This window comes from Mustela nigripes, chromosome 6 (assembly GCF_022355385.1).
Source record: "Mustela nigripes isolate SB6536 chromosome 6, MUSNIG.SB6536, whole genome shotgun sequence".
Lineage (NCBI taxonomy): Eukaryota > Metazoa > Chordata > Mammalia > Carnivora > Mustelidae > Mustela > Mustela nigripes.
In genome coordinates this window covers 93989758-94012509 of record NC_081562.1, presented here as the reverse complement: position 1 = coordinate 94012509, position 22752 = coordinate 93989758, and positions in this window count along the sequence as shown.

The window sequence follows — 22752 nt, the reverse complement described above, 5'->3', positions numbered from 1 at the left end:
GTTTTCTGGGGTCTTAGTAGTTCTTGACTGCAGTATAATGAAATAACCTAATATAAAGGTAATACATTTTTTTGTGCTTGAACTAGTTTGAGTTAAGGTTCTGATGGTTATAAATGAAAAAGTGTAAAGTTCCAAATTTTCAAATTGAGCTTTCTTCCTCCTGAACCCCACATTGTTTAACATACATTAGAAACATGCTTAGTTGACTTTATGCTTCTTTTGGCAAGAGCACAACTACTCAAGAAGCACTGTTTCTATCCCATAATTTTTGGCAATCAAAGTAAAACCAAAGTATCTGTAAGTTTCATTGTACCATTTTTTTCCTTCGACATTTTCTAACTTGAGCTGTACCTTATATGAGAGGTCTGTACTGAGATATTTATAGTTATAATGGTAGGATACATTTTTCCCTAATGTTTATCAAAGAAAAATTACTCTGGGCATCATAACATGGCAACAATGACAAGCACATATCATTTAACTGTCTCTAGTAGTGTTTCAAGCTACTGTACAGTTGCCTAAATATATACTTTAATCATTGGACCTCAATAATTTGACAACAGTTTGCCTAAAGGATAATTTTCAATGCAATAAAAACTAAATGAAAGAAAATTTGTTTAGAACCACCTGTATCCTATCCTTGGACCTCTTTGGAGGCCCATGTTCCAGGCTCTTAGAGGATGTATTTTCCTTTCATTACCCAAATGTTCATTTTAGATACCTACTCCTTCCCAGCCCAGAAGTTGGCTTGGCTCTCCAAGGCAGAGAGAGCGGTCTCCCATTGGCCTGGAATATTAGTAAGAACTGAGGTCCGTGGATAAAAGAAAGTGTTGGCCTTGTGAGTCATACTCTCCTTCTCTGGGGGCCAGATACACAAGGACCATAGGATCCAGCGTGCACTGGGACTTCTACCATCCCCGTGGCTGTGGCTTGGTTCCTTCTCTAGTCTGACATACTAGCTTCACTATAGTCCAAAGTTTCATTTTTAAATGCATGGTTGCTTATTCCAGTCTAGGGTATGGGGAAAAAGCCACTCCAGCTTTTCTTGGGTGATTCCACATACCCCAAAGACAGTAATGATGGTCTCCTTCCTTTCTGGCCTTTCTTTTTCTTGGTTAATTTGTGTTTAATCTAGAATGTATTGCATTATCACAGAGCATTAAAGCCAGTAGGGCCCTTACTGATTATCAAAGGCCTTCTGTCATTGTTTAGATCACTTGAATGAGTTTCAGAGAGGGGAATGAATTTGTCCAATGATACACAGTGAGTTAGCAGTGGAAGTGGGGTCTTGTGGCCAGGACTCTTGACTTTCAAATCATTGCTCTTTTTAGGACACCAGTTTTTTTGCAAATAGTTCAGGCAGAAAGATTTCCAAGTTTCTTTGTATTGTCAGAAATCAGCTATGTAATATTTCTCTAGGCAGCAAGCTCTTACCCATTACTTTTTCCTGAAAATTTAAAGTAATTCTCATGAATTATTCTAAGCACATGGAAATCAGGCATCAAAGGAGAAAGGCAGGAATAATAGAACACAAAGCTGCAAGCAGGTGCCTCTCCTTTATACAGGGAATATTTATTTAATTTCTAATTACTGGTCTGCAAGAAGACATCCAAACTGTCTCAGCTAGTTACGATCCAATATGAAATCCTCCCTGCTGCTTCTGCTATTCAACATTTCATTTCTTCTTGTAACCACTCCTGCATTTATTTAAAAAAAAAAATCCAGGGAGATAATCCTTGTCTTGATACTCAATACTTGGTATTGTTATACAGAGCAAAAATATGTATCCTGTTCCTAGAACATTACTTTTTTGCTTGTACTCTTTTTCATTTCTTTGGCTTGAGTTGAGGTATTGGGAATTTCAATCACTGTAAAATGGGCTGTAAATGCTGTTCTCATGTTAAAAAAAAAAGATAGAAATATGAAGCAGATCCCTGAGGTTACATTAGAAAGCTCCAAATGTGCAGAATATTATATAGTTATCATGTTTTCAGGACCACACCATTTCTCCATCTTCCAAGAATTAGACTTGGATGCTTCCTATTTGCTCCAAAGGACTCATATTAATAAATAATATTGTCCCGATAAATTCCTGGTGCTAACCTGCTACATATTTTAATAGAAGTTGCAAAATGGCACTCAAAGTTAAAGACTCATGGAGGTAGAGCTGTTGGGTTTATTAAGTATAACTGGCTTTATCCTCAGCCTCAAGGATGGAGGAGTTTGGAGTTAGGGAGGGTAACCCAGGAGGAGCTCTCTACAAATGTCATCAGATTGAGGACTAGGCTAAAGGAATTTTCAGGCCTGTTAACATGGCTTTCTCATGTATATATTGCCATCTCCCATTTTAATAAAGTATTGTTATTTCACAGGGGAACAATAAGTTATTACACTTCTTGCTAATAAGAGGTGGTGTGTCCTACCAAATTATGTTTGCATTGGCATGCTCAACCTGAGCTCACAGAAACACTTAGGAAACACAAGCCTTCTCTATATCCATTAATCTGCATGTTAATTCCTGAAAATAATCTCTAGAAATAAGGAGCAACCAGAAACTATGATAAGATAAAGGCAGATAAAATGAAATGCTAAAGCAGAAGAAAAACTCTAAAAAGAAATAGACTTATTTCTGACTTAAATGTTGCCAGGGAAGCAGATTCCTCGATGTATCTTGGGGCTTGAGGCTGCCAGGAATGTTTTCTGGGTGGTCACAGAGCTCATTAATCACTTCTCTGTGTTCACTAGCCTGGTGGCACATTGATGTGCAGAATCCTGAAGGAGTGGGTAAACCTGGCAAATCTCATCACTTCATTGGATAGCCCAAATCCCTTCAAAGCCCAAACCCATCTGCATGGCATATGAGGCATTTCCTGATGTAACTCTAAACCTCTCTTCCATACCATCTTCAACTATTCCCTTTGTCCTCTCCTACATTTTCGGTTCTGCTTCTGTGCTTCTGTAAATTCTGCTCCCTTGTTTATAATACCCCACCTTCCCCTGCTAACCTGGTGAACAATACAGCTTTCAAAACTCAGCACAAGCTTCACTGACCACAGGCAGTTGAGGACTTCCTGGTTCTATCCTTAGCATGGGAGTTTTGTAACTTGTTTACGGTTAAAACTATCACTTGCTATTGTAACTGCTGCTTACTCTTGCTTACTAGTGTAACTATTCTATAAGCACAGGAACCAACTCATTTATGGTTTTATCTCAGTGCACAGCAAGATACTTGTGCTTAATGAATGTTTGGTGAATATAGGAGGAAATGATCCAGCCAAAGGATGTCTACATGGTATCCAACAATCCTAAAGTTAATCATATCTCTGTTGTAGAATCAAACTGTCCACCAAATCTGGTGTTCTCCTTTCTAAGTGTCGAGAGTTTAAGTTTAGAAATAAGGTCGAATCAGATCCAAAACCCCAGCTAAGCATGGGAATTGGAAGAAAAGTTCCAAGACAGAGTTTAGCCTTTCCTGAGAGAGAGAGAGAGAGAGACAAAAACACAAATCTGAAGTCAGAACTGAAAATGGAGTAACACAAGGAGAATGGAAAGAAGATAATCATGGACAACAATGGTCCAAATTATGTTCAGGTCCCAAGTACCTGGCTATGCAGAGCAGGGTTACAGAAAACACTTTGGGCTGAGGAACAGAAAATTCAGTCATGAAAGGCAAAATAGGAATCCAGTGTAGAAATATCTCAGGAACAAGGAAGAAAATCTAAGAACTAAGGAATAGATCAACAAGCATGTCTCTTGCCAAGTCCTTTACTTGTTTGTTTCTATTTCATTTTTTTTCTGCTGTGAACAAGCCCCAACCACAGAATTTGGTGAGATGGTGTTGAATAGTTAAACTATGGAGTCAGACTGCCTGGGATAAAAGCCTGAGTCCTTCAAGTTCTAGGTGGGAGGCATTAGTCAATTACTTCCCCTCCCTGAGCTGTAGAATGGGGCTGAAAATAGTACCTCTTTCAAAGGGCTATTGGGAGAATTGAATGAGGGAGTCCCTGGGAAGAACTTAATTCAGAGGCTGGAAAATTCAGAGAAGGGAGCCAGGCAGTAAATTGCACGTTGAGGGAGGTTCAGGGTAAGAAACTCACATTTTACTCTTTTGTGTAGAACTCTAATGAGTTCTCTTTCTATTTATTTGCTTTTATCAAATAATTATCACAATGTTCTTTAGAAGAAAAAAATATCTACCATCTAAAAAAGATAGCTTTTAAAAAAAGATTTTGTTTATTTACTTGAGAGAGAGTGAGGGAGAACTAGAGCATGATGAGCACAAGCAGGAAAGGGGCAGAGGAAGAGGGAGAATCTCAAGCAGACTCCCCACTGAGCAGGGACTCAGATGCGGGACTCTATCCCAGGACCCCGCACCCCAGAAGGGAAACTTTTGATGGAAATAAGAACACAGAAATGTATAACCAATCTGGAACTTTATAAAAGCAGTAGAGTTTCATTTCCTAGTTGATATATTAATTCTAATAAAGGTTTGTTTACACTTATTTTTCAGTCAGTTAAAAAATAATACAAAATAACATAATTTTGTGTACTTAGGCAATTAAGAGTTGAACACACACTTTGCAGTCTTCTGGATGCTTCCAGCTTTTTTTCCCACCATCTGTAAAGTGAACCATCATGGTCCTTAGAATTCAAGGTAGAGTTCTAATCATCACATAGGCATTGCAAGAACCAAAACAAGAGGAAAAAGGAGATACACATTAGCTTTAAGAATGTATGCCAGACGGGTGCCTGGGTGGCTCAGTGGCTCAAAGCCTCTGCCTTTGGCTCAGGTCATGATCTTAGGGTCCTGGGCTCGAGCCCCGCATCAGGATCTCTGCTCAACAGGGAGCTTGCTTTCCCCTTCTCCCTGCCTGCCTCTCTGCCTACTTGTGATCTCTCTCTCTGTCAGATAAATAAATAAAACCTTAAAAAAAAATGCCAGAAATTGCCACATCCCTTCCTTTCACTTGTTACTAGCCAGAACTTATTCTATCATGACTAGTAACAGAGAAGACTGGGAAATAAAATCTGTCTTCAGGTGATGATATATCCATCTCAAAATTAGGGGTTTTATTGCTGTAGGAGAAGAGGAAATACTGGGACAACTAACAGCTCTTGCCAGAGCTGACTCTCCAATCTCCATGGAGACCGAGGTGTTAGTCTCATAACTCAGCTACAGTAACAGCATCTGTATGAAGGGAATTTGATTGCTTGTCAGTAACTCATTAAGTTAAAACAACTTGCATGTGCTTTTCTGTATCTTTGTACTTTGTTTCAAGCTAATAGATATTTGTCAGTTTTTTTCTTACTAAAATCACTTTTTCTTTTTGTGGAACTATTTCTTAGCCTAAATGGCCAATATCTCAATCAGAAACAGTATTTGGGAGGTGTTTACTCCTAGACTGAAGTCACAGAATCCTGCAGTATTTAAAACTGCTTCATAAGTATGTTTTGTCTTGATCGATGACCCTTTGTCCATGTTGTCCCCATGCCTGGAATTACCTCCTTTCCATCCAGCAAACTCACACTCATTCTCCAAAACCGACCTTATTCTTCCCATTTTTGTGAAGTCTTCTCCAAGTCTCATGGGTACATTTAGCTTTGCCTTCTCTATGTTCCCAGAGCATGTTGGTTTTTTGGTTTGGTTTGGTTTGGTTTGGTTCTTATCTCTGGTGTCATGCTTGGTACATTGCACTGTGACTATTTGTATTCTTGCCCTCTTGAGTCAACTGTGAGTTTGGGGAGGTACCCAGCCACTCAGAAATATTTGGCTGATGAATGAAGAAAATGACCCCTCCCCCACTAGGTGATGATTTATGTAGGATTATTTCTGAAAAAGTTCCTTCGATGAACATAAATACAACATGAATACTAATAACCACATTGATAATCGTAGTACTGGTAGCATTGGTAACTAGTGCTATTTGTCTTGAGTATAACAATAGTGACTAAATCAACATTACTGATCATCAGGGAAATACAAATTAAAACCACAGTGGGATATTACCTTACACCAGTCAGAATGGCTAGTATCAAAAAGTTAAGAAATAACAACTGTTGGTGAGGATGTGGAGAAAAGGGAACCTCTGTACACCGTTGGTAGAAATGCAATTTGGTGCAGCCACTATGGAAAACAGTATGGAGTTTCCTTAAATAATGTCCCTTGTCTCAAGGGACACAATAAGTGTCCCTTGAGAGATGATGAATGGATAAAGAGGATGTGGTGTGTATAAACACAATGGAATATTATGCAGCCATAACAAAGAATGAGATCTTGCCTTTCATGACAACATGGAGGGACCTAGATGGTATAACTCTAAATGAAGTAAGTAGACAGTGTAAGATAAAAACCATATGATTTCACTTACATGTGGAATCAAAAAACAGACTCACAAATACAGAAAATAAACTGGTGGTCACCAGAGAAGACAGGCCGAGGGGGATGGATGAAATTGATGAGGGGGACTAAGAGGAACACATTTTCAGTTATAAAATAAGTCACAGGGATGAAAAGTACAGCATAGTTGTACTTTTTATAGTTAATACTGTATTCATAGTTGTACTGTATATAGTTAATAATATTATAATAAGATCATATGGTTACAGATGATGTCTACACCTATTGTGGTGAATGCTGAGTAATGTATAGAATTGTTGAATCACCATGTTGTATACCGGAAACCAATATAACATTGTTTGTCAACTATACTTCATTAATAATAAGAAGAAAAATAAGGGATGCCTGGGTGGCTCAGTCAGTTAAGAATCTGCCTTCGGCTTAGGTCATGATCCCAAGGTCCTGGATTTAGTCCCTCATCAGGCTCTCTGCTCAGCTGGGAGCCTGCTTCTCCCTCTGCCTGCCACTCCCCATGCGGGTGCTCTTGCTGTCTCTCTCTCTCTGAAAAATAAATAAATAAAATCTTTAAAAAAAAAAATAAGAAGAAAAATAAGAGTGCCTGAGTCCAGAACTTGATATATATCCTGTCATATCTCTATAAAACCTTTTAAATGAACTACTATCCACATTTTGCAGCTAAGAAAATAGAGCCCCAAGTAAGTTGCTTAGCCTGCAAGTGGTAGAGCTGTTTACTCCAAACGCTATGTCTTTTTTTTTTTTTTTAGATTTTTATTTATTTATTTGACAGACAGAGATCTCAAGTAGGCAGAGAGGCAGGCAGAGAGGTCCCTGCAGAAAGCAGGGTCCCTGCCGAGCAGAGAGCCGATGTGGGTCTCAATCCCAGGACCCTGAGATCATGACCTGAGCCAAAGGCAAAGGCTTAACCCACTGAGCCACCCAGACAGCCCTCTATACTCTGTGTCTTTATTAGCAGTTCCCTATCCTGGATTAGACAGACAGCTGGTCTACCCTCATTGGACATCTTTGTAAATGCAAACCCTCCTCAGAGGTACTATTCCTCAAGTCCCTGCTGCATAGGTGAGCTTCCTTTTTTAGATTCCTTTCATTAGGATCAAAGGAGCAGGGGCAGCATAAAAGCACTGAAGAAGGAGAAAGGGTTAGAGAGTGCAATGGCCTATGTTCCAGTTTCACAGTCTAGCCTGGGATTAACTTTCTCCAAAGGATGAGGCTATATTAGTGAAAGTTTTTATTCATTTCCTCCTGGGCCAGCTTTCCTGAAGTCCTAACAACAACTACTTTCCTGTGTGTTCTCTTCTCTGGCAGTCCACGTACACACTCACATGTGAGCACATAGATGCATCACCTCCTTTCCACCTTCAAGGCAAAATAAAACCAACAGGCCAAGAAAGACTTCACTTTCCTGCCATCAAATCGACAATCCTTTCTGCAGCCTGACGCCTCATCTCTCCTGCTTCCGTTTCTGCTCATGACAGTTCAGGACATACCCCTCCATTTGTGTTATAGCTCCCACCACCCGCACCCATTTTCTAGAACCTCAGATTATTTGTTTTGTTTTGTTTCATTTTTTGCTTCTTGTTCTTTTCATTTCTTTCTATTGCACCCTTCCCATCATCATTCAAACATATGTAATTCACCTTTTTTTTTTTTTAAGACTTTACTCATTTATTTGACAGAAAGAAGGGGAGAGAGAGAGAGAGAGAGAGAGAGAGAGGGAAGGAGGGAGAGAACATAAGCAGGGGGAACAGCAGGCAGAGGAAGAATCCAGTCTAGCTTCAGGCTGGATTCCAGGACCCTGGGATCATGACCTGAGCTGAAGGCAGGTGCTTAACTGACTGAGCCACTAAGATACCCTTGAATTTCACTTTTGTATTAAAAAGAAATCACCATCTTGGGCTCTACTTCCCTTTTGATTGTTGCCGTTTTTTCCCCTTCCTTTATAAAGCCTTAAAAAATTGCCCATATTGCTGATCGCTCACCTGCCTTTCCTCACCTCGCTTCCGTCTGTGTTTCTCTCCCAATCCTTCATCATGAAGCCAAGGGGCATTTTTCTGTTTTCCTATTATTTACCTCCCTCAGCAGCGCTTGAGATAGTGGAGTACTCTGACCTTTTTGAAACACTCTATCCTGGGCTTCTGTATCACCAGACTCCCTCCATCCTCTTTTACCTCTGGAGATAATTCCTCTCAAGGTCCTTTGCTGTATCACTGCCCATGACCCGGCTTTTTAATCTTGTTGTTCAAGGCTTTAAATGTGTTCCCTTCCTCATCTTACTTTATCTTTTCTCCCTTGTGATTTTCTCCATGCCCGTATCTGTAAATGGTTTCAAGTAAGTATCTCCATTCCAGAGTCCCTCTGAGATCCATCACACCTAATAAACTGCCGACTCAGCATCTCCAGCGGGGAGTCTGAATCACCACATGTTTAACCAACTTAACCATATCCATAACTGAACTCATGGTCTCTTTTTCAAACCCAGTCTTTTACCAGTGTTCTCTTGCTTAATAAATGACATTACAATCTATCCAGTTGCTCAACCCAGGAGTTATATTCTCTCAAGAAAAGAGTACAGTTCTGCGTGGCCTGACTTCCTATCAGCCCAAGATGACTTTGGCATATTGTGGTAGGCAGCGTCTGAGATGCCATCGATGATCCTGCCCCTGGTATTCGTTCTCTCCTGAATGCCTGCCTCTTGTGAGTGGGTTGGTCTCACTGATTCACTTGCAATCAATAGAATATGGCAGAAGTAATGAGATGTCCTTCCAAGATTAAATAACAAAAAGACTGACTTACATCTTGTATCTCTCTCCTGATCTCTCTTAATACTTGACTCTGAAAAGTTAGCTGCCATATCAGGAAGTTACGTAGAGAGCCCTGTAGAGAAGCTTACACATCAAGGAACTGAAAACCTCAGCTGCAAATGGTATGTGAGCAACTAAACAACAACTTCCCAGTGTTGATTTAATTTGTATTTCGCCATTGACATAAACACAGAACATCTTTTCATATGCTTATTCATATACTTATTCGTATGCTATGTATCTTTTTGTTGAGGTATCTGTTAAGGTCTTTGGTCCATTTTTAAATCGAGTTGTTTGTTTTCTTACTGTTGAGTTTTAAGAGTACTTCATATATTTTGGATAACAGTCCTTTATCGATACGTCTTTTGAAAATATTTTCTCCCAGGCTGTGGTTTGCCTTTTCATTCACTTCACAGGTCTTTCCTAGAGCCCTGCCAATAATCCTATGAGTGAAGCTGGAAGTCTTCCGTCTAATTAAGCCTTGTGATGACTGCAGACCTGATGGCTTGGTTGCAACCCCATGAGAAACTGAGCCAGCTAAACTGTTTGTTCTTTTAATTTACTAAGTCTGGTTAATTTGAAATACAGGAAAAGATAACTACTATACATTAGAAGGAGAACATGCTCTTGTGAACTTAGAGACAGCAGATGGATCCCTAACTATAATAATTCTACCATTTTGTAGAGATTGTAAAACAGACTTATGCTTAGAGTATTGCATAGGGAGTGACCTAATTAAAAACACTTAATTTGCATTTTCTTATAAAGTCACTTATAGCAAAAATTTGATTTTAGTGTGTTTTTTTTTTTTAAAGGCTATTTTTAGGGGCACCTGGGTGGCTCAGTCAGATAAGTGTCTGGCTCTTGTTTTGGGCTGAGGTCATGATCTCAGGGTCCTGGGATAGAGCCCTGAGTTGGGCTCTGTGCTCAGTGAGGAGTCTGCTTGAGAGTCTCTCCCAACCTCTCCCTTTGTCCCCCCTCAACACGCTCTCTCTAAAATAAATAAATAAATATGTATAAAATAAAAATAGAAAGGGATGCTTTTTAGAGAAATTCTAGGTTGATAGTAAAATCTGTTACTTCAAGTATCTGATTTTTTAAAAAATGGGTACAGAGTGGGTAGAAACGTCATAGAAAAAATTACTATGAATATATTAGACAAGCATTGCTGGAGACAGTATTATTTAGGAGAAATCATTAAAGCAAAATGAAAAAAAGACTTTCTTAGTACTGATGTAGTTTTTAAGTATAGGTGAGGTTTGCTGGGGTCTAGAGCCTACGGCCAAGAAAGAATTCTTGAGAGGTTTTCGGTGCAGTGTGGTGGTTTTATTAAGGCCTGTGGACAGGACCTGTGGGTGGAAAGAGCTGCTGCCTCCTGCTGCCCAGGTATTATGAGGAATATACTTTTGGGGTTGGGGGAAGTAAAGTTAGGGGAAGTTTCAAAAGGATTTTCTTATGCTAAAGAAGACTCACAGGATACAGAAGGGCTTGCCATTTATTGTCAAACTAAGGTTGTTTTTCCCTTTAGCAAAGCATTAACATTAAGACAGGTAGGAGCTTCCTCTGCTTGCCTCAAGTATTTGTCAATGGGCTGCAGGTTATAAGGACATTTAATCTATGTTTCCTTCTACCTTTGTTTCCCACATCAGTACAACTCAGCCATTCAGTGTAAAATGTTAGCAGTTACTACTCTTCTCCATTCATCTTTTCATGAGCTCCAGGATCCCTGTGAACGTGGCACATGATGGGAAACATTGATCACAGCAGATCTTTTAAAACGGCACCAAAGAATCTTTCACTTTGGATACTGCTGATAGATGGCCGGTGGCATCCATCCTTCAAATGAATGTGAAAGCCACCTTTTATTCATTGTGTTTTCTTGACACACACAACCCACACAGGTACACAGTGTTACTGACATCTTTGTTCAATTAGCTTAGTAGACAACTAATAACGAGGCTGAGATTTTTTTTTTAAATGCCCAGAACCAAGAAGTCCCCAAGGCTTTGCTGAATGGCTCAGTGTCTGTTCAGGGACTTGCTTTAAATGCTCAGGCAGGCAGGTGACAACTCTGTCTGTCTTCACTTCAGGATTGCACAGAGCCGCAAAGTCAGCCAGAGGTGAGATGCTGTCTTTCTCAGGTCCTTCCTGGGAAGATGCAGGGCCCAACTCATACGTGTTGCCTTCTAGATTCTCAGGAATGCATGAGAATTTCTTGAAACCTTCCTCTGGACATTTCATTCTCCAGGTATTCCGACTGAGTGCTTTGTTCCCCTCGTTGTTTGGCCAAACAGTTAACATGGCTTCAAGCAGTGTGATGTTGAACAACTGTTCCTGATTGCTTTTGACAAATGCCCCAGGGAAAAAGTCTGCTCACACTGACACAGCTCTGAGTCAGCTCCAATAAAGACAAGTTTGGTGAAAGGAATTTTTAGGGAAGTGCCAGAGAGTCCAAATAATAGTTATCTAGCAAGGTGGCCTTGGAGGAGATCCACCCATCTTTTTGTCTCCAGTGTCTCCTAGGCTGCTGCCTTTCCCCGTGATTGCAGTCTTGTTGTTTACGACTTTAAAAAAAAAAAAAAACGTTTTATTTATTTATTTATCTGAGAGATAGAGAAAGAATGAGCAAGTGGGGGGAGGAACAGAAAGAGAGGGACAAGCAGACTCCATGCTGAGGCAGAGCTTGATGTGGAGCTCAATCCCAAGACCCTGAGATCAAAATCAAGATGCCTACCTAACCCACAGAGCCACCCAGGGACCTGTTGGTTAAGACTTTTAAAGAACTGGGGAAGGTGGGTGGGACTAGAACAAGGTAAGTGCTGCAAGGTTCTTCTTCTTCTTCTTTTTTTTTTTTTTAAGATTTTATTTATTTATTTATTTATTTGACAGATAGATCACAAATAGGCAGAGTAGCAGGCAGAGAGAAGGAGAAGCAGGCTCCTTACTGAGCAGAGAGCCCGATGCGGGGCTGGATCCCAGGACCCTGGGACCATGACCTGAGCTGAAGGCAGAGGCTTAACCCTCTGAGCCACCCAGGCGCCCCTGAAAGGTTCTTCTTATGGAGATTTAGCCTTTGTTCCTAAATAAATGCTCCCCAGATGGTTGCAAGCCTTTGATAAATTTCCAGAGTTCTTCAAAAGTTAATTTGGACCGTTTGTGGGAGGGCGGTATTATGCTTTTATGGAAGAGAGGATTTTTAGAGGTTCTTACTCTGTCATTCCCATTGCCATTCAGTATCAGTTCTTGTGATGACGTTCTTTTTCATTTATGACTCAAACAAGTTATAGTCAGTGGATATATAACATACCAAATATATTTTTTTTAATTTTTCATTTTTTATAAACATATATTTTTATCCCCAGGGGTACAGGTCTGTGAATCACCAGGTTTACACACTTCACAGCACTCACCAAAACACATACCCTCCCCAATGTCCATAATCCCACCCCCTTCTCCCAAAACCCCTCCCCCCAGCAACCCTCAGTTTGTTTTGTGAGATTAAGAGTCACTTATGGTTTGTCTCCCTCCCAATCCCATCTTGTTTCATTGATTCTTCTCCTACCCACTTAAGCCCCCATTTTGCATCACCACTTCCTCATATCAGGGAGATCATATGATAGTTATCTTTCTCTGCTTGACTTATTTCGCTAAGCATGATACGCTCTAGTTCCATCCATGTTGTCGCAAATGGCAAGATTTCATTCCATCAACAGATGAATGAATCAAGAAGATGTGGTATACATACACAATGGAATACTATGCAGCCACCAAATATTTTTTATAACAAACTTGTATTTGTAGTTGCTTCCTTATTCCCAAGGCAAATTTTTGAAGTTTAAGACTTTTTTTAAAAAATAAAACTTTTGACATGTTAATAGAATTCAAATGAGTTAACTTTTAGATAGGCTATCTTGGTACACAGGGTCTCCAAATGATGACTTGGCTTCAAAACCATTAGGTTGAGAAGAAAATGATAATCAGAGTTGGCTACCATTATTATTCCTATGATTATTTATATTGATTTTAACAGTGATATATTGAGCTTTTTTTTTTTTTCAAAGATTTTATTTATTTGTCAGAGACAGAGGGAGAGAGAGCGAGCGAGCACAGGCAGACAGAGAGGCAGGCAGAGGCAGAGGGAGAAGCAGGCTCTCTGTTGAGCAAGGAGCCTGATGTGGGACTCGATCCCAGGACCCTGGGATCATGACCTGAGCCGAAGGCAGCTACTTAACCAACTGAGCCACCCAGGCGTCCCTATTGAGCTTTTTTTATGTGAAAAACTTGACATTACATTTTGGGGGGAGAAATACAAAGCAAATAAAATTATACTTACAATTTAAAAAACAAATTCCACTACATTATTCATCATTATAGTTGTCAATTACCAGTGTTTAAACATGAGATTTATTACTATAGATAAGTCAATAAATCTGGTGTGTTTCTCTACTTAAAGTAGTAAAAAAAAAAAAAAAAAGATGACAGGTCTTAATGATTAAGAAAGATTGTCTGCACTATAGCTTTCCTTTTCTAATATAGAGTACATAATTTTTATAATAGCAAAAGAAATGTAATCTTTCCATTGGTGTTTATTTACTGCTTTTATTTATTTCCATACTTCCTAGCATTTCTTCATGAATACAAATAGCACATTTTTTTTGACGAATATGTTCATAATTTTATATTGTGGGCTTAGAAAAGAGTATTCAAACCAAACATAAACAAGAAAGCATTTGCTGATTCCCTTAATACTCAAACTATCAGATGGCAGTCAGTTTGGTGATTCTTTCCATTACAGTTGTGTGTGTGTGGGCAGAAATGCAGCCCAAGTTTTCATTCCTTTTTCTGTTTCTTGTCATGTTGGTTTTAGACTATGGCTATTAGATCCAGCCGAAACTTTTCTCCCAGTGGGTGGGCCTGGGGATATTTTCTCTCCAACTCTTTTTTAATCCCATTACCCCATTGGTGGTAGGCATCCTTACTTTCACCCAACAAAGAATCTATTTGCTTTCTGGCTTTTATTGCAAGAGGAGTATTTGACCCATAAAGATTGAAAAAATACTTTATAGCTAGAGAAATTTTGATGTGAAATAGTGGATAGACATACTGCAATCCTTTCAAAAACCTTTCATGCAGTGTTAGATTTGAATACTCCTTGTGTTTTCTCTTCCCAACCATAAATTGGCAATCCTTAAAGAAGTAAAGTACAATCTTAAATTTGATAATAATTTGGTCCAATCTATTTAGAATCTTGGGTCCTTATAACTGAATTGAACCAAACACTAAATTTTTTTTTCCTTGATGATTCTGAAAATTAACTTTGTGGTAGGTGAGAAGGTTCTGTGGGAAACCGTGCAAATAGAACTATAGCCACCATGATAAAGAAAAGAAAGAAGAGTAAAGTGTAAAGAAGTAAAAATTTACAACTAAGTTTCTAGTCTTGATTTCACCAGTACAAATTCCCCATTTACCTACTGGATCTACAAAATAGGGGCATAATGGGCTAGCGAACTTGCTCTTTATTTCCTTTCACGTCCTTTGTTCTTGTGGTAAATACTGAAAAGAGAAGGCATATTTAAGGAAGAAGACTTAAACTGAATGTCAGAAAACCGAAGTTCCAGATTTTTATTTCTAATCTAATAGTTTCCATGATGTCAATCTATATTATTAATTGTTCCTTTAAGAAGGATAATAATACCTACCCCTCAAATTTCAGAGAGATGTGGGAAAAAATGAAGATCAAAACACTTCCACATGCCCAGCATTACTGCAGATATTTGGTTGTAAAGGAGAGAAATGGGCAAAAGTTAAAACCTTGTTAGAGCCTGAGAATAAGAAAAAAAGGAAACCAAGCCATCTAATACATCCCTCAAATATATTGGAAGTAAATTTGAAGTGTGGTTATCATTTTCCTCACATAACAACCTGAGATTTTCATGGATTTATTTGACATTGGTCATTTCCACTCCTATCCCATTTGCCTGAACAAGGAAGATATAAGACCCATGGTTATGTGGTGCTACTGGTGGCAGATAGTCCTAAGCATTTACCAGACTAGTTTCTTTTGCTGTGGGGTACACAGGCCTGTAGACCACATTTCTCAGCTGCCTTGCAATTAGGAGATAAATATGGCTTGATTCTAGATAAAAGAATGTGTGCAGAAGTGATTTAATGCCTTTCCAGGTTTGGACTTTAAATTGCACCCATGTGTAATTTTTGTGCTCTTTCCTTATCTTCCAGTTAAATAGAGAGGAGACCATGCACCCAGAAAAGGGAAGCCTCTAGGAGAGGAGCCTAGGTCTTTTCTTTTATTTTTTTTAAGATTTATTTTATTTATGTATATAGAGAGATTGAGCATAAGCAAGATGGGCAGAGATAGAGGGGGAGAAATCCCAAGCACAGAGCACACCAAGCACTGTGCTCACCACTGAGCACAGAGCCTAACATGGTACTCGATCTTAGGGCCCTGAGATCATGACCTGAGCTGAAAACAAGAGTCAGATACTCAACCAAATGAGCCACTCAGGTGGCCCCTGCATCCTTTTTTTTTTTTTTTCATTGTGCTAAGTTACTGAATTTGGGGATTGTTTTTTACATCAGTTAACATATTTTACTAATGCACTCTCCTAGGATTTTATATAATTAATTTTAAAATTCTGTCTGTATACATTTTGAAAAAACTGTCCATGCAATCAATTTGAACTAAATATTTGCCATGATTATTTGACAGGTTATGAACTAAACAACTGGTTATTGGACCAAACATATAAAAACTAACTTACTAGGGGTACCTCAGTCAGTTAAAGATCCAACTCTTGATTTTGGCTCAGGTCATGATCTCAGGGGCATGAGATTGAGCCCTGCCACACGTGCTGGGCATGGAGACTGCTTAAGATTCTCTCCTTCCCTGTTCCTCTGCCCCTCCCTGCCAATAAAAAAATGTTAAAAATTAACTTGTTGTTTTGAGTGTTGTGTTTATAAATGTAGCTAAAGTGCCTACTCTCTGGGAGTCAATGTAAAACACAGTTTCTATATTGGTACATCCATGAGATATAAAGAGTGGCTGAATGTCTGGGCTTCCTTTGTGTGCAGACTTCTAAGCCTCATGGAGGAACTGTAGAAACAGTGCTAGCAGCTGGCCTTACCTCTAAGACTTTCAAGGATGGGGAACAAGTGAAGAACAAGAGGAGGAACTGATGACACCTTTAGTCAAGAAAAACCATTTGAACAGAATTTCTACCAACTTGAACAAATGTTGACTTGGATGACAAAGTTAAACAAAAAGAAACAAAAAGATAAGGTTAGGCTTAAATGCTGAAAATATTAGCTGAAGCTTTCTTGAGGTGAAGGGACAGTCACTGAGGCCACAGCCCATAATGAAGCATACCTTATTCAACCTCCACAATGAGCCTAAACTAGGAGGAGGACTATCAAGTAGTTTGAAAGAGTCAATATTAATCTTCTAACATGAAGTCAAAGCTCATCCATGAGAAAAAAGAAGTCCCATTGTTATTAGTCAATGCTTTTTTTTTTTTTTTTTAATCATGAAGGAAAAGACCATTAACAGTATGATTGTAACATGAACTTAGGGCATTTGAGTTGTTGAGTATTATAGGTGAAAATAACTATACAACTATACAAATGGATATACTGAGAGATTAAATGAACACTATGCCACCATTCAATATTCCAGTAGATACGAAGAAAAATATTCTCAAAGATTCTCTGACTCTCGGGTGTGAAAGTAGAGAGTTCAGATATCACGGTGTATGTAGCAATATGGAAGCACGCAGCAGGAGCATGAGAATTTGGATCTTCAAACTGAAAGAGGCTGTCAGAAGGATGGATCCTTTAGTCTGGGGAGACTCCTGTCTAAATTACAGAATTATGGTACCCACAAGGAAGTCCAAAGATACAGTATGTAAAGAATAGCAAGGTGGATTTGTAATTATGTGGATGGAACTAGAGAGTATAATTTTAAGCAAAGTCAGTCGGTCAGAGAAAGACAAATACCATATGATTTCGCTTGTACGTGGGTTTTAAGAAACGAAACAAAGGACAAAGGGAAAGAGAGAGAAAGAGACGGACAAACCAAGAAACAGACTCTTAACTATAGCCAACAAACTGATGACTAGCAGAGGGGAAGAAATGAGGAAGTGGACTAAACAGGTGATGGGGATGAAGGAGGGCACGTTTTGTGTGCACTAGGTGACATGTGGAAGTGTTGGATCACTATACTGTACACATGAAACTACTGTATGTTAATTATATTGGAATTAAAATTAAAAAGAGTAAGCAGCAATTAAAAATTTGTCAAATTTTAAAAATGTATCATTAAAAAAAAGAATAGTAACACGGGATTGCTTAGTCTGAGGGAAAACAGAGAGAGATCTTTCTACAATGTGACAACTTCTTAAGCATTGCACATGCTTAGTTTCACGCTATTGTCCATGAAATCAGTGATGGCTCAGAAGAGCCCGAGATTGATACACTTAATTAAGTTGTTGGAAAGGGTCAATTTTAGTAAGAGAGTAAAGGTCCTGTATCTTAGTGATTTCATCCTGTCACTAAAGAGAGGCAATTTTAGTCTGAAAATATTGGATCCTTTTCTCTGCGATTTCCCATTATTCAGAAGCCTGGTTTTTCTGGAAGTGGTAAGAGATGCTTATGTTAAAGACTTCTCAAAACTGCGACTTTTACTGAGGTCACTACCAGCTAATATTCATATTAGAGATATAGATATGGATATGGTGCTCTTGAGGAACTACCCAGTTTGTTGAACTAAATAATTATGATTCACTGGTTAAGAGAAACAATGAACAGCAAACATCTTACAAATAATAACATTCAATAAATATGTACATTTTGAGGTAACTAAGTGTCAAGCCTTTATCTTGTGGAATTAGGTAAAAATAAGAGGCAATTGGCTAGATAAATCAGAAGAATATATATATTTAATATATACATATACTATATAATTTTTATTGTTTTATAAATGACAAAGGGACTCTTATATGAATATTTTCCTAGAAAATGTTCCAATGACCATTTATTAATGCTTGAAAATAGTTGTTAAAAAAAGTTACCTTTTATTACTAATACCTCTCTTTTAAAAAGAGAGAGTTTGTGTCAGGTTTTAAACCACCTGATATGAGAAAATGGTGCTTTTATTTCCAGGGTCTCCATGTTGTTTCCAGATTTTATTCAAATGGCTTTCAGGAAATAATGGTACATAAAAGAGAATTAGAGTGGGAAGAAATATCAGATGAAGTTTCCTAAAGGGGTGTGACACTAGTACAGAGCAAGTGTTTGTAATTTACCTCTGGCAAATGCACAGTATATTCTTAGACAAAAGCCTACTGTCCTTCTTTTCAGAAACCATTGTTCTTATTGGTGTTTTATATGTGATTACTTGTATGCTGGTCTTCTGCAGCAATCAGGAAGAGGTGTCTCTTGGTTTCCTTTTTTCCATTCAGTTTACTCAGCCACTGGTAAATGTCTACATTCAAGGGTACTGAGGAGTGGCACAGGGAGGAGTATGCCCGATCAAAGGACAGCTTCCTATGGGAGAGAATGTTTGTCTTGACAGCCACTGATAGGTGGGACTTCCACTGTGTTTATGTCTGTAGTCATGTCTGAAGATATCTTAAATTCTTATTCTTGGTGTGTTTCTTTAAAAATTATTTATTTAATAACAACAGGAGGAGTGAGAATTTTATGTTATTTTTCTATAGAGTTAAACATGAATACATTTTTCTCTACCTCTAACTAAGCTGCCTGGGTTCAAGTGTCGACTCTGCAACTTACTAGCTTTGTAGGTAAATTATTTAATCTCTCTACACCTTTATTTTATGTGTCATAAATGAAGATAAAATTCCTACCAATCATTTAAGGTGAGGATTATATGAGAAGTGCTTGGAAAGCAGTGGGTACAGTAGAGGGCACATAATAAGCATTCAAATAAATGTTGGTCAGACAAATTCTTGTGCTTGTGGTTTTGGTATTAACCTATGCCTTAAAGGATTTCTGCCCCACTTGCAAATAAAGGAATTTACCCTACATCATCTTTTCTACAAACCTGCCTGTATAATCCATGGGCTCTCTGTGTCTTTAAGGACTCGCTTGTTATTTTTCAACCAGTTATTTCCTTGCTGTAGGATGTTTCATATCGACTCTTGGAAATTTCTGAAACTACTCAAAGATTATACAAGCAAGTCCTCATCACACTTATTTCTAAGGGCCATTGGTTTTTCTTCAGTATGCTAAATAAAATAATGAACCTAATTTCTTGTTACATAAAAAAGACCTTGTTTCTCTGCCAGCATTTCTTTCCTTCCCAGATATCCTTAGTGCTCGCTCTCACCTGCTTCAGATTTTCCTTAAATTAATCTTCTCAGGGAGGCCTTTCCAGACCCACCATTTTAAAATCTTAACATCTGCCCCTTTCCTCCAACTCCCCAATCTCTGTCTCTCTTTTTCTGAATAATTATCCTCTATAGCATTTGTCATATTCTGACAGCCTCTGTTTTGTTTATTTTTATCTAACTTTTTACTATTTGCACAAGAATGTAAAATCCAAGTAGGCAAATTTTGTTTTCTTCACCCACTATTCTATTACAAGAGAACAGAACAACACTTGGCAGATGGTAAATACTCCGCATTTGGCATATGTGTAAATGAATGCGTGAATGCGTGAATGAACAAGCAAGTGGAGGTTTTGGTTCCTTTCCTCTCTTTCTCTCTCTCTCTGTCTAACCTGAAGGTTACTTTATTCGTCACATCTTCTTACTTCCTGTGTCTCCATTTGTGTCTCTTACTTCCTGTGTCTCCATTTCATATGTATGTTTTGATTGCTCAATATGTTCTAGACATAGGTGCTGAGTACTGGGATTAGTTTCTAAGGTCAGTAGTCAAAGATTGCAAGATTTCTGCTAGAGGCCCTGATACACTCTACTTTCACGCAACATTGACTTCTTTCTGCAAACAAAAGATAAAACTCATTTTAAAGTGAGAATTTTCCTGCAATAATAATTAATGCCAACTCATAACTGTAAGGGATGCAGTAGCCATATAATATTTTGGTTTTCTTCAAAACCCATCAAATCCAAAATTAGCAGGATTTGACTTACTGGAGGCTGTTTAAACTACTCTCTTGAAAACTATCCTGAATATCTGCCGTTCAGACAAGATTCTGTCTGTGTGTCAATGTTTTCACATCCCCTACCTTTTATTCCTAATCTGAGCTCTGTCTTCAATTTACTTTCCTGAGTCCTACTTGTTTGTTACGACTTAGTGTAGAGGCTACCTTTTGCTGTGATGTGGTCCCTTCTTAAATGCTTCCCCAGCCATCAGTTCTTCACCCTTATCACCACGGCTCTCATAACCATCTATAATTGCTTATATCCTTCTCCATCTCCTCTCTAGGCTGAGAACTCCCTAAATACAACAACTGTGCCGACTTATCGCTAAAATCTCTGACATCTCACCAATTTGTTGGTGCATCATCAGAGCCTGATAGATAATTGTCTAATGTTGATTATTACTGAATGAAGATAAAAGAAGCTGAGATGAACATGAATTCAATATTTACTTTATATTCTTACTTCAAATGCAGCAGCCTAATCTTCTTCACATTCTTTAATAGATTATAGTAATGATGTCTCTGGTGTTCCATTGTTAATTATAATATTTACTTTTGGTTTAGGAGAGATTTCTTCTCTATATTAAGAAAGACCTTTCTCATTCCCCACTTACACATGTATTTTTTTTTAATAAGAAAAGAACATTGTGATCATAAGTTATTTATACCTCTCTAATGTAAGTATTTTAAAAGCCAGTTTTTTGGTATGTCTTCATTTTATTCACATGTATTCTTGATTCATGTTCTAACAGTTTTACTTATTATTATGTCTAGTTCCAAGTTCTTAGACCGTCTTGCTTTGCTGCAATCTACTTTGCTGACCATGAAAGGACATGTTTAAATGTGTGTTCTGTTAGGAAATAAAATGGAAAACTAAGATTGCTTTCTAGATATTTGATGTGTTATGGCTCACTCTTCTCAGGGTTGTCTTTATATTTCAAAAATGCTGGTTTGCCATTTGAATGATGATATTCAGAAAATAACAGTACTATTACACTCTTCCTCGTAATTTCAGATTTTTCTTAAACAGAACTACTTCACTTTTTCATTGGGCACAGTAGCTTATAAGGAATACCATGTGACAGACATTCCTGAGTTTTAATCCATCCCTCACCCTCCCCCTAATAGAGGAGACTATGAGTTATACTTGGTTCATTTCTGTATCATTTAAATGTTTCCTAAGAATGTATTAATAATCAGAAAAATAAAATACTACTTTATAGCCAAAAAAAAAAAAAAAAAAAAGATAAAGCTGCCTTGATGACTAGACTAACATAAACTGCTGATTACCTCATTGGATTGTTAATCCAGAATAATGGTCAAGCACAGACTGGAGTAAAGGAAACAAAAATCCTACATAAAAGCAATTATAAGACACAAACTGTAGTCTTACATAATTATCTACTTGTGCCTTTTTGCATAATCCAATTTCAGCTTTCTACAGTCTCTAAATAACCTTTGAGGGGTTCTAACATTGTTATTAGTAACAATGGTTCACGTCTCTCGATCTACATTGGTTATAAATGGTAACATCAATTGTTACTACACGTTGGTATGACGTCTGCTAGTGGACAGTCATAAGCAATGCTGTATGTGGATTGTATCCAGGTAAGGTATGATTCAGTTCTGTTTTGTTCAACTAATCTGAACGTGCCTCAGTTGTAGAAATGTGTAAGAATGCTCATTGCTGTAACTGCTCTTGCTTGATAATGCTGTCTATATTTTATCTGTCATATGAAATATAATGGTTCTATTTTTCTAAATACAGATATAATAATGGTCAACTCATGGAGGATTGCTGATGAAGTGCCCCAAGATAGTATCTCCCTCAATAAAAATAGCTGAAAATATATTTATGTTGTCTAGAAAAACACTTGTTCGCATGCAGCAATCAGGACATTGGATTCTTAAATCAGGTTGGAAGGGTGGTTACAAAGTCTGTAGCAAAGCCTATGATATGGGGGAACCCTCAAATGCACAAGCACCCCCTATTTTTGCCTCACATAGTGTACCTTTCAATTATGTTATGATCGTATTCAATTATCTCTTGAACTAATCTTACTAGGTTCTAATAATAATGAGTGGAAGCCAGCAAGTTAGAGAACAATGGATTTCTTAGGGTATGATAGGAATGGTGATCCACTCCCTTCCTTTTACAAATGAAGAACTAAAGCCTATAATAATTAAGTGGCATTCACGGGGTTAGATGGCCAACACATGGCAAAGCTGCACTCCAACCAGATCTTCTGAATCCTAGCAAAGGGTTTTTTCCAAGATCGCACATTATAGTCACTAGAAAAGACACTAACCCCTAAAAGACCCTTGCCTAGAGGATCCAAAGTCCTATAGCTCAATCTTTTTAAAGTTCTAAGGTAAAGAGTATGGAAGAGTCAAGGAGTTCTTTCTCTTATTATAGTATCTCTTTAATGATTGTAGCT